Source organism: Otolemur garnettii, unplaced genomic scaffold, assembly GCF_000181295.1.
Source record: "Otolemur garnettii isolate 467f Iridium unplaced genomic scaffold, OtoGar3 scaffold00184, whole genome shotgun sequence".
NCBI lineage: Eukaryota > Metazoa > Chordata > Mammalia > Primates > Galagidae > Otolemur > Otolemur garnettii.
The window spans coordinates 1937518-1954606 of record NW_003852579.1 but is presented as its reverse complement, the minus strand read 5'-3'; positions in this window follow the sequence as shown (position 1 = coordinate 1954606).

The window sequence follows — 17089 nt, the reverse complement described above, 5'->3', positions numbered from 1 at the left end:
ATCCTTTAACACAGTTATTTTAACATAGTTATTATGACACCTGGGTCTAAAAATTCCAATCTCAGTCATCTTTGAATCTGTCAACTGTTTTTCCTTATTCATGGGGTTTCTTTTTTTTTTTTTTCTGGTATCTCATAGTGTTTGAATAAAATCTGGAGATTGTGTAACAATAGAGATTGAGGTAAATGGTATTTATGCCCAGGAATGAACACACTTATTGTTCTCTCAAAACATCAGTGTGATAATGTAAGTATATCTAGTAAGCAGTGGGGTTTACTAGTGTTTTGTTGGTGCGTGTACTCAGTGCACCACAGATTTCAAATTTCCCCAGTGATGGGCTTCCTTTACCTTATATTCTTATATCTTGAGCCACTAGGGGTTCCAAACTCATGCTAGTCTACACTTAATCTTCAAGAACTCATTAACAATGTAGCTACTTTCTTCATTCCAGATATCCAGGTGTCTGTAACATCACTCAACTTCTGCAAAACGTGAGGTCATTCATACATCCCTCCCTCCTCAAAGGGACTGGTCGAAATTTGGCATTCCCATCATCTGTTACTTTGTCTTTTTAAGATATTTAGTGTCATGCAAATATTGTAAATGTCTTAAAACAACTTGTATGGATTATTTTGTCTATTTGTATAGCCAAAATCAAGGTGTCAAGGCTGAGGTCCTTTCTAGAGGCTTTGGGGTTGAATCTTCTTCCAAGCCCTTTCCTGTTATTGACCAGATTAATTTCCTTGTGGTTGTTGGTCCCTGTTTCCTTGCTAGCTGTCAACCAGAGGCATGTCTTTGATTTTAGAGACTGGCTGTACTCCCCTATATCCTATGTTTCTCTCTCACTTCTGTCGTCCTTTCCTGCTTTTAAGGGCTTATGTGACCATATTTGGTTCAGTTGGATAATCTAGGATAAATGCACTATTTTAAGGCAGGCTGATTAGCAACTTTAATTTTGTTTGCAAAGTCTTCTACAGAACTCTGCCTTTTGGGGCGTGGTATGGAATCACCACTGGGTAGACATGGCTGAAATGTGGTTGAACTAAACTCAGCAAGGCCTGTCTGTTTAAGACTCTTCTGGAACCTTCTGTGCAGCATTCTCTATGCCAGGTTATGGGGCAGGACTCTTTCTGGAATAAGAATCTTATGACCCACAATTGAAGTCCTGACATGGGCTGGAGAAGGTCAGAGAGAGAGATTTTGTTTAGTGTAACAAGGGCTATGGGAGTTAGGAGTCAGCGACCGTGGACGGAAAGCAATGTACCTATCATGATATCTCAATCATATATCCAGAAGTAGGATTGCTGGGTCACGTGGTAATTCTATGTTTACTTTTTCAACAGTGGCTGCATCATTTTACATTCCTACCAATAGTTCACAAGGGCCTCAGTTTTTTCACAATCTCATCAACACTTGTTATTTTCTTTCTTTTTATTTTTAAAAATATTAATATTCACTCTCCTATGAGGTACAGCAATACCTTGTACTTACCTCCAGTGTTCCTCAACCCCCTCCTTGTTAGCCAAACCCTGCCAAGCTCATCAAACTCTTCCCTGCCCTGGTGAGTTCTGAGAAGGGAACAGTAGTTGTCCGCATCATCCGTATGACAACTAGCCTAGTCCTGACTCCCCCAAGTCAGTTGTGTCTCTCCAACTAGATGCTGAGACTTCTGGGGGAAGGCTCTGTGTCTCCTGTTTCTGTGAATACGTCACAAGACTGGACAGCAAGACTTGCTCCGTGGCCACTCTCACCCTCCCTTTCCACCTCAGCTGATGAGGACCCAGCACCATCAGACTCTCTGTGTCCTCCTTTTTTTTTTTTAAATTAAATCATAGCTGTGTACATTAATGCAGCCATGGGGTATGGTGTGCTGGTTTTATATACAATTTGAAATATGTTCACCAAACTTGTTAACATAGCCTTCGTGGCATTTTCTTAATTATTGTGTTAAGACATTTATATTCTACATTTAGAAAGATTCACATGTACCCTTGTAAGATGGACCATATGTGTGGTCCCATCAATCACCCTCCCTCCACCCATCTTCCCCCCTCCCCGCCCCTCCCTCTCCTCCGTCACCGTATTCTTGGACTATAATTGGGCTATAGCTTTCAAAGCTATAGATTAGTTTCATAGTAGGGCTGAGTACATTGGATACTTTTTCTTCCATTCTTGAGATACTTTGCTAAGAAGAATCTTTTCCAGCTTCATCCATGTAAACATGAAGGAGGTAAAGTTTCCGTCTTTCTTTAAGGCTGCATAATACTCTGTGTCCTCCATATGGGCTTATGTGCATGCTCAAATTTGCTGTCCCTCAGCCGAGAAGTCCTGTCCCTCCCATCAATGTCTGTCCAAATATTATGCATTTTCAAGGTCTAACAAAGTGCAGTAGATACGGCATGGATCTGCAATTTAGAAATACCATGTTCTAAATCTTGACTCTTTCCCTTTCTGAATACATAGCCTGGGCAAGCGACTCCCCGTCCCTGAGCCTTTGTTTCTTCATTTGTACATTGAAGGGTTAATAATAACCATTGTGAGGGATATTGAAAAATTTAATGGGACATACTAAAAATACAATGGGACAGTAGACAGCATTCATGTACGTCAATGAATTTAGATTAAAGAGATATTTTCCTAGAACAATATAACTTACTGAAAGTGATGAAAAAGAAAGTCTACATAGTTCTATGTTAATTTAAATAAATTGAATTAGAGGTTTTAATAAATAAATTGAATTAGAGGTTTTAAAAATCATCCTATAAAGAAAAAGGCTAGGTATGGATAGTTTTATAGATAACTTCCACCAAACTTTCAGGAAACTTATTATTCCAAACTTGCAGGAATTAGAAAAAAGTAGATGGCTCCCAGTGAATTCTTTAAGACTACTATAATCTTGAAATCAAAAACCAGACAAGGGTATTGAAGATTATAATTCAAATACTTCTCATAATTATAGCTGCAAAAGCCATAAACACTATTAAATTGCTGAATAACTAACTTACTGAATAAATAAGTAGGTAGCATGACCAAGTTGGGTTTATCTCAGGAATTTAAGGATCAATTAATATTAGAAAATCTATAAACGATTGTTACCATATTAAGAGATTCATCTTAATAAATGTCTCTGGGAAATTAATACCTATTTAAGATCATATTTGCGAAACTAGAAATAGAAGAAAACTTTTTTAACCCGATAAAATGCGATTACCAAAAAGCTATAGCATAGGTTGCAATGTAGACTAATTCCCTATAAAATCAGGAAAATATGACAAGATGATTTTTTTCACTACCTTCACTCAACTTCATGTTGCCTGTCTCAACCTCCCAACCACGGCCAGCGTAAAAAGGCAAGAAAATCAAATGAGAGGCAAATAAAGAAGAAAACAAAACAAACCAAAATGTCATAATTCCAAGATGCTTTGACTGTGCTCCAGAGACTCCCAAAGAATCTACAGGCAAAATACTAGAATTAATGAGATTCAAACCTAGTGTTTGCCAATAACAGTCAGAAATCATAGCTTAAAAGATGCCATGTGCAAAGGTAAAATAAAATAGAAGACACAAAAGAATATATTTAATAAAAATATTCAGGACGCTTTTGGAGGAAATTATTGAAAAGCATTCAAGATCTACATGTGGAGAGATATGTCATGTTCATAGATGAGAAGACTTAATATTGTCAGGATGATAATCCTCCTTAAATAGTTATATAGATTCAATAAAATTCCAATAGCATATTTCAAGGAACTTGACAAGCTGATGGTAAAATTCATAAGAGAAAGGATAAGGAAAAAATAGTCAAGACGTACCTGCAAGACAAGGTGGAAGATTTGCCATTTCGGATATCAAGATTTATAAAGCCATAGTGATTAGAAGGTACACCTTGATTTAATAAGACCCAGCCACGGACCCACAGCTTTCCTTGCAGGCCAATGGGAAAAGATGGACTTTCTACGCTGCAACTATTGGTTCTCCCTATGGGGGGGGCGGGAATCAGTTTCCTCATTCAAAACACTACAAAAGTCAATTCCAAATGGATAGAGATTTGAATGTGAGATGTAAACGTCAAATATTTCAGAAGCAGCTGTAGACTATTGTCATGGCCTTGGGTAGCGAAGGATTGCTTTACCCATGTACTAAAAGCACAAACCACAAAAGGAAAAGATTTGAATATTTGATTAAATTACAGTGAAAATGTTCTGCCTTTCCAAAGACTACCAAGAAAAATAAGTGAAAAAACAAGTGTTGTTCTTCTGGGTAGATACCTCGTAATGGGATTGCAGGATCCAATGGGAGGTCAACTTTTAATTCTTTGAGGATTCTCCTCGTTTCTTTCCAAAAAGGTTGTATTAGTTTGCAATCCCACCAGCAGTGTAGAAGTGTTCCTTTCTCTCCACATCCGTGCCAGCCTCTGTAGTTTTGGGACTTTGTGATGTGGGCTAATCTTGCTGGGGTTAGGTGATATCTCAGAGTGGTTTTGATTTGCATTTCTCTGATGATTAAAGATGATGAGTATTTTTTCACATGTTTGTTGAGCATTTGTCCCTCATCTTTAGAGAAGTTTCTGTTCAAATCTCTTCATTTTACCATAAAGACATGTGTACCAGAATGTTTATTGTGGTTCGATTCATAATTGCCAAGTCATAGAAGCAGCCTAAATGCCCATCAACCCCATGAATGGATCACCAACATATTGTGGTATACGTATACCATGGAATACTATTCAGCCATGGAAAAGATGGAGACTTTAGATTTTTTACATTTACCAGGATGAAATTGAAACACATTCTTCTTAGTGAGTATCACAAGAATGGAAGAAATAAATATCCAATGTACTCAATACTAATAGGAAATCAATATATAAACAATTACATGCTCATATAAGCAATAAAACACAAATATATTGTAATGCAGGGACAGGCGGAGGAAGAAGGGGAAGGCAAGAGGAGAGAGGAGATTGGCATGTGGAGGGATTTCACCTATTGTGCACATCGTGAGGGTGTATAACACACCCCAAGTGAAGGGCTCTTTTACAACTGGAACTTTACCCTGGACGTGAGAACAATGTAATCTAACAATTTGTGCCCTTGTGTTCATTTGAAAGTAAAAAGGAAAAAATAAGTGTTAAATGGGAAGAGATTTACTACATGTAATCAACAAATGATCCTTATCCTAAATGGATAAAGGACTCCTAAAAGTCACTAGGATAGCAATGAACAAACAATAGAAAATTAGCTAAAAGACATGAACGGGCCTTGCACCGAGGAAGAAGCCTGCAGGCCAGTAAGCACTGGGAAATATGTTTCATTTCATTGTTAATCAGGGAAGTGAAATTACGAACAAAGAATTACTACTTTACGCCCACTCTTCTGGCAGAAACCTAAAACCTGGCAAATTCTGGTCTGAATGGGGAGCAGTGGAAACGCGTATGCCTCTTCTGAGAGTGGAAACAGACATAGCCGTGTTACAAAATAATTTGGCACTGTCTGGTGAAGTTGAACGCATACACCCCCATGAGCTAGCAATTTCCCTTCCAGAATGTGTCCCCAAGCATCTCCTATGCAGGTGCATGGAGAGACTTGTGCAAGAACGTTCACAGCAGCCGGGTTTGTGAGGACAAACAAACACACCAAAAAACCCAAATGAAAACAAAAACTAGAAGCAACTCAGATATCCTTCGAGTGGAGGATGGGGGGGGGTGAACTGTGCTAGATTCCTCCCATGGAATCCTAGACATCAGCTAAATTGATGCATCACAGGTGCACACGGACATAACTAGAGAGAATTCTGAGTGAAAAAAACAAGGCACAGAAAGATCCATGGGGAGTGGGGGTGTTTGTATAATATGAAGGTCACGTATAAGCAAAAGTGAAAAATGCCTTGTGTGGTGACGCAGCCACGTGGGGCTGAGATGGACAAGATGGACACACAGTGTAGGACAGTAGTCACCTCTGGGAGGCTGTGGGAGAAGCATCCAGGAAGGATCACCAAGGGCTTCAGTGCCCTTGGAAACATCCATGCTCGGGTGCACAGCAGTCGACTTTATTATTATGGTTCATGGTTTACACATTTGCTATATAGAATTTTTATAAAAATCAAATACTACCACATGAAAAGAAGAGATTCAATGAAGGAATGTATGGAAAGCTGCCAGCACAGGGCCTGACACACAACTCTGTCTGGAGTTGGGCACTGCACCAAGTGATCACACACAGATCTCATTTAGTCTTCACGGCAGCTCTGTGCTAGGTACCCATTTTACAGATAAGGAGACAATGATCCAGAGAGGTTAAGTGACTTGTCCCAGGTCACACAGCTAGTTAGGGGATCTGAGAGGCAAGCCCAGGTCTGATGTGGCTCTTTTATTGGTCCCTCTTGGTCACTGGACTCCTGCCTCTTATACAGCAGGTGCTCAATAAATGGTGAAGCTGCCGTGATCCCTCTGTTCACTCAACAGCACCCTGCACCTCCTCCTTGACAGCTGCCACATAGGATCTTGCCTTCCTCTTCTGCCAGCAGAATTACTCCCAAGATCCTCTGGTAAACAAGACAAGACACCCCTGTGCCTTCTCTGCCTGTCCTGTGCCAGGGCTGCACCCAGCAGGAGCACAGATGCCCACTCATCAGGGGTACTACAGAACTCATTTGATTGGGGGCTCCAGAGAATCTAGATCCTGTCAGCCTAGGTGGGAAGCCTCAGAGCACAGGGAAAGGGCAAGAGGGCCAGGCACTCACCCCAGGCGCTGTAGCCGTGGGTGTCCATGAAGGACAGGTCCAGCCTCTCATCCCTCTCATCCTCCTGCAGGGTGCTCTGGTCCGTGAAGCTCCAGTCCACAGTGCTCATCATGCGGGTCTTCTCCTGGCAGTAATTGACAATGGCTTTGGTCATGTTCACTGGCTTCTTGCAAAGAAGGAAGACATGGGAGACAAGGGCACTGCATGGGGCTGGATAGCACCCAGAGGTGGTGGGGAGCCCAGCAGTCAGGGCCCTTGAGGCCAGGAGCTGGCAGCTGTCTACAAGCCTTTTTGGGTGCTGAGGAGGCTCTGCCTCCATACTTTACTCAGCAATTGAGAGCTGCTCCCCTCCCCAAAGAGGGCCCTGCCCTGGGGCCTTTGCTAAGCAAAAAGCATAGAGCAGCAGTGACCTCCGGCTGGGGTCCCACTCCCAACTCTCACTGGCTCCTAGGGCTCAGGAAATGGGAAGGAAAGTCACTCTGGGCCTAATGTGGTGTCACAGCAGACAGTCACCAGCAATGTACTCCAAACTAGGAAGGCGCTGGCCTAGCCCCAGCTGCGCCATTTTCCTCCTCTCCTGCTGCCCTACAGTCAGATGGGTTTTCCTCCAGCGGTGGGGACAGGCTGCACCTGACTCCTCCTTCATGACAGAGCATCTGGAAACAGCCCGGCTCAGGAGGCATTTCTTGTAGGCAGGGACTGAGCATCACTGGGCTTCTCAGCCCCATGCCCAGGCCCCCCAGAAACCACCAGGCCTGGCCTATCGCCAGCCACAAAGGACTTGGAGCAGAACAAAGGGCCCATCTTTGTTCCCCCTGGAAGCAGCAGAGGGAGAAGGTGAGAGGTCCTGGTCCCTCCCCTAGAGAGTTTTTGGAGAGTTCCCTGGGTACAGGCCCACATGTCCAGGCCTCCAGGCTCAGTTTCACAGATGAGGACAGCAGTTTGTGGCTCCAGGGGGACTTAGAGGAAAGTGGGAGGGAGAAGAGGAGGCGGGGAGGTAGAGGACAGCTCCATGATTAAGGCCAGAAACAGGCAAAGGAGAAATGACTTGGGACCCCCTGTCAAGGCTGGAGAAAAGCCTGTGGGGCCCAATCACAGGGAAGGCTCCTGAGGAGAGAGCTGTTCACCTGCCTGGCCCTATAGCCTGCAGGATGCGGGGCAGACCTGACAAAGGACTTCCAGGCTATGAGGGCTCAGGGACAGTAACCATCATGGGGATGAGGAAGCCAATAAAAGGGTCTTCCCAGACAAAGAAACTCCAGTCAGAATATCCCAGAATCGAGAGCTGCCTGAGGCAGGGGAAGGACAGGGTGACCTCTGGATGCCTCTCCTGCCAGGACAGCTGTGTGTGTACACAGTGGCCACTGCTGCTATGCATGGAGGTGGCACAGCCTGCCCATCCTCCCACTCCCAGCCCTGCCAGACTCTAGGCTTTGCCCTCACTATGGCCTGGGGCACAGCCAAAGACCCTTTGGGGACAAATGAGGAGAAGCCTCTGTGGCTGTGACCATGACCACCTTGAGGGAGAAGAGACTTCGGAGGACACAGGGCAAGAGGAGGAAGGAAAGGGAGAGAGTAAAGGGACAAGAACCAGGAAAGAGAGAGAAAAGGGGACAGAGAGGGAAGGAGGGATAGGCTAGACACAGCAGACCACAGGGAAGAGTCGGGGCCAGGACAGATGGCAGCTGGCCAGGCTGGCTGAACATAGAGCCCAAAGATGACCTCTCCCCCCCCCAGTGAGTGGATACCGGCCAGAGGGCAGTCCCCAGTGGAGTGCTCAGTCCTACTTGGAAGAAAAACCACAGAAATGAAACAGCCAGATCCACAGAGGACAGGCCCGGGAGGGACACCTAACAATGCCGGCGTCCGGCTGATCTCAGTGCGAGATTAAACATTAACATACCCTGAGTTCCAGAACAGTGCCAGGCACACTGTGGGCACTCAATGACTAATGTACTAATGGATCATGTGTGTAAAACTCCTGGCACAGAGTAATTACTCACCAGATAAGGGCTGTAAACATTTTGCTTTGGAAGGCTCTGCAGAGTCCAGGGTGGGCCCTTCCACACTGCTGGACTGCCAAGTGTTGTCTCCTGCCTCTGCTTGGCCTTACACCAGGTTCAGAAGGGTTTCCTGGTCTTTTCTCTCTCCTCCTTCTGCATCCTGCTTATCTGCTCTCAGCAGCCCTAAGGTCCAGCTGGCCCAGTGTGGCCCACTGCCCAATACCAACTGGCCCAGTGTGCCCAGTCTGGCAACATCTGGCTCTGCTTCTGGGTCTCCAGGTGACCTTGGGCAAGTCCCCACCAGCTTTGGGCCTCAGTATCCTCATCCTTTAATTATGGAGCTTGGACCACTGACCTGAGATCCCTGGTAGGGAAGGTGTGAAGCTGGATTGATGATCAGAGGGGTCTTGGAAGCCCCCATGCTATGTCTAATCAGAGCCACTGCCCAGCTGTCACCTGCTCCAGTTACTGGGATACCAGGATCTTCGGTTCCCCTGTATTTTGAAGACAGTTTTGTTAGACTGGAAGCTCTGAACTTCCTGGAAGCTCTTACTTTCTGGGCTCTGAGGCTCTAGAATTCCACATTCTGGGATTCTTAGACTCCCAAATCCTGGATTTATGAAACTCTCAAAATCCCTGATTCCAAGTTCTGGATTCTTAGGTGTGCTGGGATTCATGCTGCCCTTGCCGGGAAGCACATCCCATGGAAATGGGAGACTGTGCCTCTCCTGGGACTCCTGGTGGTTCGCACCATCCCCATTGCTCAGGTTGACCCTCGGGCCCCAGGGTCAGGGCAGATAAGCTGGCCCCTCTTCAGGACACCCCCGCCCATGCCCTTGTAATAAGAACCACCTTCCCAGGGAGTGTCCCTCCCTGGACAGCACCTGGCACTTGCTAGACCTGGGTTCCAGCCCTGCCGCACCCCCTGCAGGGTCTCTAGCTTCCCACCACAGGCTGCACCTGACCCTTAAGGGAGAGGCTGGTGGCCAGCAAGACCCCTTCTACAAGGCCACCAGGCAGCTGCCCCACCTGTCCCCAGCCTTGGTGCCTCTATGTCCACATGGAGGCTGGGCCGCGACACTGGTCTCATTCACTCCTTGCAAACGGCATCTATCCCTTGTCCCCAACACATATCCTGCTTTCCAATCAGAACTGTCCCCACTCCATCCCCTATGATGCCATCTAATTTCTACCTCTGAGTCTTTGCTTGTTCTGTTCCTGCCAGGAACCGCTTCCTTCCCTCCCTCCCCCTCCCAAATCCTCCCATTGTTCAGCAGCTGGGGCATGGAGAGGACACCCGGGTCCTCCTGTCCCTCCATCTTTGCCTCCTAGGGGTGAGGAGGAGTGTGAATGATGCACCCAGACCCCACTTGTGCATCCCAAGGGTGGAGGATGGAGCACTCTGATCACATTCTCAGCCCGGGGCAGGACAGTTTCCAATCCCAGTTCTCATGACGTCTCTCCCTCTCTCTCACCACACGAGGAGGAGCTGCAGATGCAGGGCCTGGTGTCAGCCCCAACGGCCACCCTCTTCCTGTGACCCAGCCACAATAGGTCTCCTACCTCAGGCCTGCTCTAGGCTCTGCCAAGGCCCATTCTGTGTCTGCCCTCTGGGAGGCAGCAGGCCCAGATTGGGAGGAGCAGACCTTGATGGGCTGGGGCTGAGGGGACCTGCAGGGAGCCCTTCTTGACCCCAGGCCTGCAATGCCACCCTCTTCTCCTCCCAGAGCCCAGATCTCCAGATCTATGTCCTTAGAGGCTGGAAGGCCTCGTTCCTGCTCCTGAAGGACTAAGGGACCAGGAGGGAAGCCTCTTGCTCCAGGGCCTGCTTCTCCTGGAGAATTGATGTGGCTCCGTGGTCTCTTGGATCAGAGATCACGGGTCTCAGAACTGCTCTTTGAATGTCCCTGCTCAGCCTCTCTGAGGAAGGGGGGCTGGAAGTACATGTGGGGACTCTGAGGTTGGGGCTCTCTCTCATTCATCTCCTCCTCCCCAGGTAATGAGCTGGAAGCTTCCATAATGAGTCTGTTCCATCATCTAATTGGAACAGCCAGAGAGAGAGGTAGATAAGGGAGGTAGGGTGCTAACAGCCCTGGGGTCTGCCCAAACATTCGCCCCCCATGTGGAGGGATCAAGGAGAGTAGGGAGCTGTCACTGTGGAGGTCCCAGACTCACAGGATGCAAGGGGCTGGGTGCTGACTATAAGCTGCTCATCCTACTGCATGGCAGCCTCCCCAGTGATGCCCAGCTTGCCCCTCATGCCAGTGCTGGCACTTCTCAAATGCTCCCAGGAATGCCCCTGTGGTCACACTGCACCCCTGCCTGGCTCCTGGGCAATGACTCTCACCTCTCTTCTCCAGTTCCCAGGTCAAGTCCTCCTCCCCACCAGGCCTTACCCACCTGTTTCCCTCTCTGCTGCCTCCACTCCCCTCCCTGGACTCCCACACCCCCTGAGCTTCTCTAGTCTCAGCTCCACTCTCTGCACTACAAGCAATAGTTCCCTTCTCCATCCTCCCCGGGACTGGATGTCTGAGCACATATGTTCTGCCCATGGTTACACATTTGGTTCATCCCGGGATGCTCAGGTTATGTGACCTTCATCCTGGGAGGTCATGGCAACTGGAAGCTCAGGTTCCTAAATACGTTATATAAAAAGTTGAACCAGGTTTTTCTGGTGTGGCTACACCTTCAAGGTCGTACTGGAGATGGGTAGAACTGGGGCTGAGGGCACAGACTTGAAGGCCAAGCCCGACGGACTTGGATCTGGCTCTGCACTTACTGTCTGGGTGACTTTTATAGAGTTATAGAAACTCTTTGTGCCTCAGTTTCCTCACGTAAAATAGAGTAAGTAATGACAGTACCTCCATCCTGGGGTGGTTCTAAGGACTAAAAGAGTTAATATGTGTGCAAGAGGCTCCCTTGATTTCAGGAGTTCGAGACCAGAATGAGACCCCCTCTACTAAAAATAGAAAAAAATTAGCCAGGTTTGGTGGTACACTCCTGTAGTTCCCAGTTACTTGGGAGGCCAAGGCAGGAGCCTTGGAGCCCTGGAGTTAAGGTTAATGTATGTGTATGTACAACACACACACACACACACACACACTCTCACGCAGTACCTGGCATAGACATACTAAGTACTGTAAAATGTCTATTCTTTGAATTACCCCACTGTGCAGATGAGAAAGGCACCTTCTCCCTCCATTCTCTTGCACCTCTTGTATCATCAAACCTATGTGGACTCAAGGAGCTCAAATAAATGCTTGAATACTCATTTTCTACGGGCTTTTATGTCAGCTGAGGGGGTGTGCGAGTTCACGATAAAGAAATCAATTGTATTTCTCTGTGCTCGCAACAACAAATCGGCACGTGAAATAAAAACACTACTTAGTATCATAACAAAACCCAAAAATACGTACAAAGAGATTCGACCCAAAAATGTAGGCTCGGCACCCGTAGCACAGTGGTTATGGTGCCAGCCACATGCACGGAGGTTGGCAGGTTTGAACCTGGCCAGGGCTAGCTAAACTACAATGACAACTGCAACAAAAATAACCAGGCATTGTGGCGGGTGCCTGTAGTCCCAGCTGCTTGGGGGGCTGGGGCAGGAGAATCTCTTGAGTCAAGGAGTTTGAGGTTGCTGTGAGCTATGATGCCATAGCACTCTACTGAGGGTGACATAGTGGGACTCTGTCTCCAAAAACAAACAAACAAACAAACAAAAAACCAATGTACAAGACTTTCCCTGTGAAAAGCGCAATAAAAATGGTCAAAATATTCCAATGGGCTCTTCAGGATAGATTTATGATGGCCAATACGCATGTGGCGCTATGGGCAATATTACTATTGTAATCAGGGAAATGAGAAGTAAAACCACAGAATGGCTACAATTAAGGAGACCAACTATCCCAAGGGAGGCGAGACCCTAGGACTCCCCTCATCTGCTGGTGGGAATGCGGGCAGGTACAACTGTGGAAAACGATTTGGCAGCCTCCTATAAAGTCGCATGTATGCCTGATCTATGACTTCGTGCGTCTAGCTACTCCCCCCAGATACACAGAACATACATCCACAAAAAGTCTATCATAAGAATGTCTAGGGTAGTTTTATTTGTATTCGTCCTAAATCAGAAACAACTCAAAATGTCCGTTTCTTTCTGGTTTCTCTGGAGAGGCTCCCTCATTGAATCATTTGCCCAAGAATAAGCGTCTCCCTTGGCTGCCACCCCCACTGACTGTACCCATCCCTGAACCAGTCACTGTGCCGGGGGACACCAGACTCTGATGGCCTGGCCTGGGGCTCTGCCCACCCCAGAACCTGGGCTTGCAGGGTGGGGTGGTTTTGTCAAACAGTGAGAAGGGAGAAGGCTGAGCAGCGGTTTGAGAAAGTGCTGCTGGGTGGGCAGAGCCAACCTGTGTCACTGGTGGGTGGAGTCTGAGTTGGGGGCAGTTGGGTGCTGTGGGTGCCCCCCCCCAGCTCTGTCCACACCTTCCAGATGTGGAGAGTGCCAGCTGCCAACAGCTCACAGCCAGACCCATTTCTGGAGAATTGTCCTCAGCTCGGGGAGCTGACTGCTGACCGAGGGCAACCTGCAAACAACCCTGACATAGGAGAAGACCCCTCTCATCGCCCAGGTGAGACAGCCATGTGGTGCCACACATGATGCTCCAGAGCTTCCTGTGGGCTCAGGCTGAGTCACCCCCCCCCCGGGCTGGCCTTTTCATTGCCCTCCATTACCTCCCCCTGACCCCCTCTTCTGAGCATGCACCTTCCACGATCCCACCTGTTCCCACCAGTCCCTACCTTATGCTCTTCTCCTAGGGAGCCAACTCCTTCAGAAGTCCTGTGCGGGCTTCCCCTGGGTCCCATTCTTCCCCAGCAGGGTGTTAGTCGTCCCCCGCCAGGCTGTGGGGAAGGCCCAGGCATCAGATCCCTCTCAAACCCAAACTCCTGGCATCGACTCATCTCAATTCTCCCCACATCTGTTCTGGATCCTTCAGAAACTGAGCTTCCAGAGTCTCTTTCAATACCAGGTTTGAGTAACAAAAGGTTATAAACAAGCTGCAGAAGGCAGGCAGGCTAGTGTCTCCCTAGGGCAGCCACAGTCTACAGGCAAATGCCACCGATACCCATTCCTTTGTTTTTGTGTAGATATACAGAACTAAGCTGATTAATGTATTTTTCTTTCCCTCTTAAGATCTTGGACTACAATGGAAATCTTTCTGCTCCACGGTGAACAGTGTACCAGGTTTCAATAAGGTTTTATCTTTGCAATTACAGTTCATTAATAGATTTACAAGGGAGAGAAGATGGCAAGGTCTATGAGGATTGTTGTGCATTTCTCCTCCTTTAATTACACAGTTATCTTCTGTAGCAAAGCTTTTTCAAAGATAAAGGGGGAAAAAGACAACCCTTCTGTTCCATATATGGGTGCCATTAATATGGGAGAGAACAGGAGTTTCTCAGGGGCTTCCTGCCCACAGAGACTGCATCTGACGCCTCCGCAGAGCTGCCTTGGGGCTGGGAGGCTCTGTCCCCAGGGAGCTGTCAGTGTCAAGCGTGTTGGCTTGGGGAGGGGTGCTGCTGCTCATGGAAATGCAACATCGGGGGATCTGGGTCAGGATAAAGTTGGTCCTCTATTTGGGCCCACTACTAAAGTTGGTCCGAGCTACTTTTGTGGGTTTTGCACAGGTTATCTAATCTTAAAATTTTCTAATTTTATAAACTTTTAAACTTCACCATCATCCATTTTAAGGACGAATTTTACAAACAGAGGAACTACAAACAGGTATGTAGGGCACACCTCTGTTACAAATAGGGCATTAGGAGCAGGGAGAGTGTTAACTATTTACAGATGTGACATGGAGACCTGGAGACGTCCAGGACTTGCCTAAGACAGTCGAAGTGGGGCAGGAGTTGGAAGCCAGGCCTGTTACCTCCCAATTTTCTGCTCTTTCCACTTCCTTTTTGCTGTTATTTGGTGAACCTTTCTGGGCCTCAGTTTTCCCATCTGTGAAATGGGCCCCAGAGACTGGACAAGATGAGCAGGAAGGCCTCTTAGGTTTGGGGATAATGTGTTTTGAATGTGATGGGTCCTGGACTGGCAGATGTGAAGCTAGTATGGAGGGAGTATGGCACCCGGAACTATAAGTCTCCAGGAATGAGGGGCCTCCAGTCCCCAGAAGTAGGGTCAGCTCAGATCTGGTCAGAGAGAGCTGGTTTCCTCCCTGTCAGTTGAGATGCACCAGCAGCATCTCACACTTGTAACCTCCTGCTCCCACGGGCTCCCCCAGGTGGACAGAGACTTCACTCATAGGTCAAACCCTGTGAAAGAAGACCACAGTTTTGGAGAAGACTGCCCCCCTCTTCAGCCTGGCCACCTCCTAGATCTCACTCTGAGGGTTCTCTGTGGGGGGTCCTTATGTGGGCTCTACTTTGGTCTCCTGATTTGAACAGTCCAGGGGCTTTTCCAGGTCATGGTGGCAGCTCAGACCTGACCATTATGTAGAGGGATGGTAAACAATGGTGACCAAGGGAGCCCTAATTATTCATGTATTGCCGGCGTTGTCTGACTTTCTATGTAAAGGCAAAATATTAAATCCCTGAGGGCTGGTGAGCCAAAAGACAAATCGGAACATAATGTGGGGACAGTAGCTCCCCCCTTATTTGCAGGGATATAGTGAAACTGAGGATAATACCAAACCTACATATACTATGTTCTTTTCTATACACACATATCTACGTTCAAATTTAATTTTTGAATTAGGTACAGTATGAGATTAATAATAGCAATAAAATAGAACAATTAAAATACTGTAATAAAAGTTATGTGAATTACAGTCCGTATGTTTTTTTTTTTTCTCTCTCTCTCCCTTCACCCCCTCAAAATACTTACCTGAACTGTACCATGGATAACGGAAAGCTTGGAAAGTGAACCCACAGTTGGGGGGAGGACTACTGTATTTCTGTAATCAGAGAGAAAACCAATTTCCACAATTTTAATTGACCCGATTCAAAATGTATTTATGAAACCTGAAACTTGAACTTCATATAATAGCCGCATGTCATGAAAGATTAGTCTTCCCTGATTATCTTTTCAGTCGTTTGCAAATGTAAGAAAAACGGTCTTAGTTCAGAGCCTAAACAAAAATAAGCAACAGTCCAGATTGGACTAGTGATGGTGGTTTGCAGAGCTCTGCGTTACCACTGCCTCTCAGCTTCCAGCTTCCCACTGAGCACCCGTTTTTTGCTGATGTGCTGGGCTCCCGCCTTTCTTGCAGTGAGCGCCATGTAAAGCTTTGTCAGTAGAGGGCGCAGGAGGGACACTGTGGAGGACGGGGCCCCTTCCTGGTCCCCAGAGCTCTGTTTTGCATGTTTTTGTTCTGGCTGCACCTTCCATCAGCGGGTGAGTGAGCCCATGGAAGCTGTGAACCCGCTGTCTCTGGGTTCAGCTGCAGCCTAGAATCTCTGCCTGTGGCTTGGGCCTCAGGAGGTCCCTTCATCAATACTCCCACAGTGAGTTATGCTGTTGCTAGCACCAATCCCACCTGGTTTCCTGACAGTGTCACTTGATGCTTGGATATGGCAGTGAGCTAGGTCTCTGAGAAGGGACCATTCCTCAAACAATACTCACCAGGCTGCCTAAGACCCCCCCACCTTGGGGACACTGTGGCTTCCTTTTAAATAACTGTGTTGGAGGGAATGAGAGGCCTGGGCTAGCCCCTGGCTGCTCAGCTGCAAGCAAGACAGCCAAGTCCCTGAGGTGGGGCAAGCAGAGGGTACTAACAGCTCCTCTGGGTCCTGGTCCAGCCTATGCACAGGGCTGCCAGGCCCCTGTGCCTCAGACAGGAGAGGGCTGGAGATACCTGAGCCCATAACCTGGGTCTGCACAACCTGTGGGAGCCCCTGCCTCTCCTCCCCAGGTGAAGGTCACAGCCTCCCTCCCCTGCCAGCTCTCAGGGGCTCTCAGCCAGCTCCAGGCTGTTTCAGGGAGGTGCAAAGCAGGGAATGTCTCATCCCCTCCCATAGCTAAGCCTGCTCCCTGCTGGGATCTGGTTCCCTCTCTAGGCAGGTGGGCCTGGGACCCCAGTCTTCCTGCTCAGGAGATGTTGATGGGGGAAGTGGGTGGAGGGGGTTCCCTTGGGGTGTCCTGGAGGACCCAGTGTGGATCCAGACCTCTCTGGGTTTCCAGTCCCTTCCTGCTTGTTGTCTCCTTTTTCTTCTGCCTAGGAATCAAATTCTTTTCCAGAGAAATTCCGCTGACCCTGGCAGGACAGCGCGGCTTAGAGCCCACTGAGAATACAGCAGATTAAACGATGAGAGATGAGAGGAGACCTGGGGGTGGGTCAGGG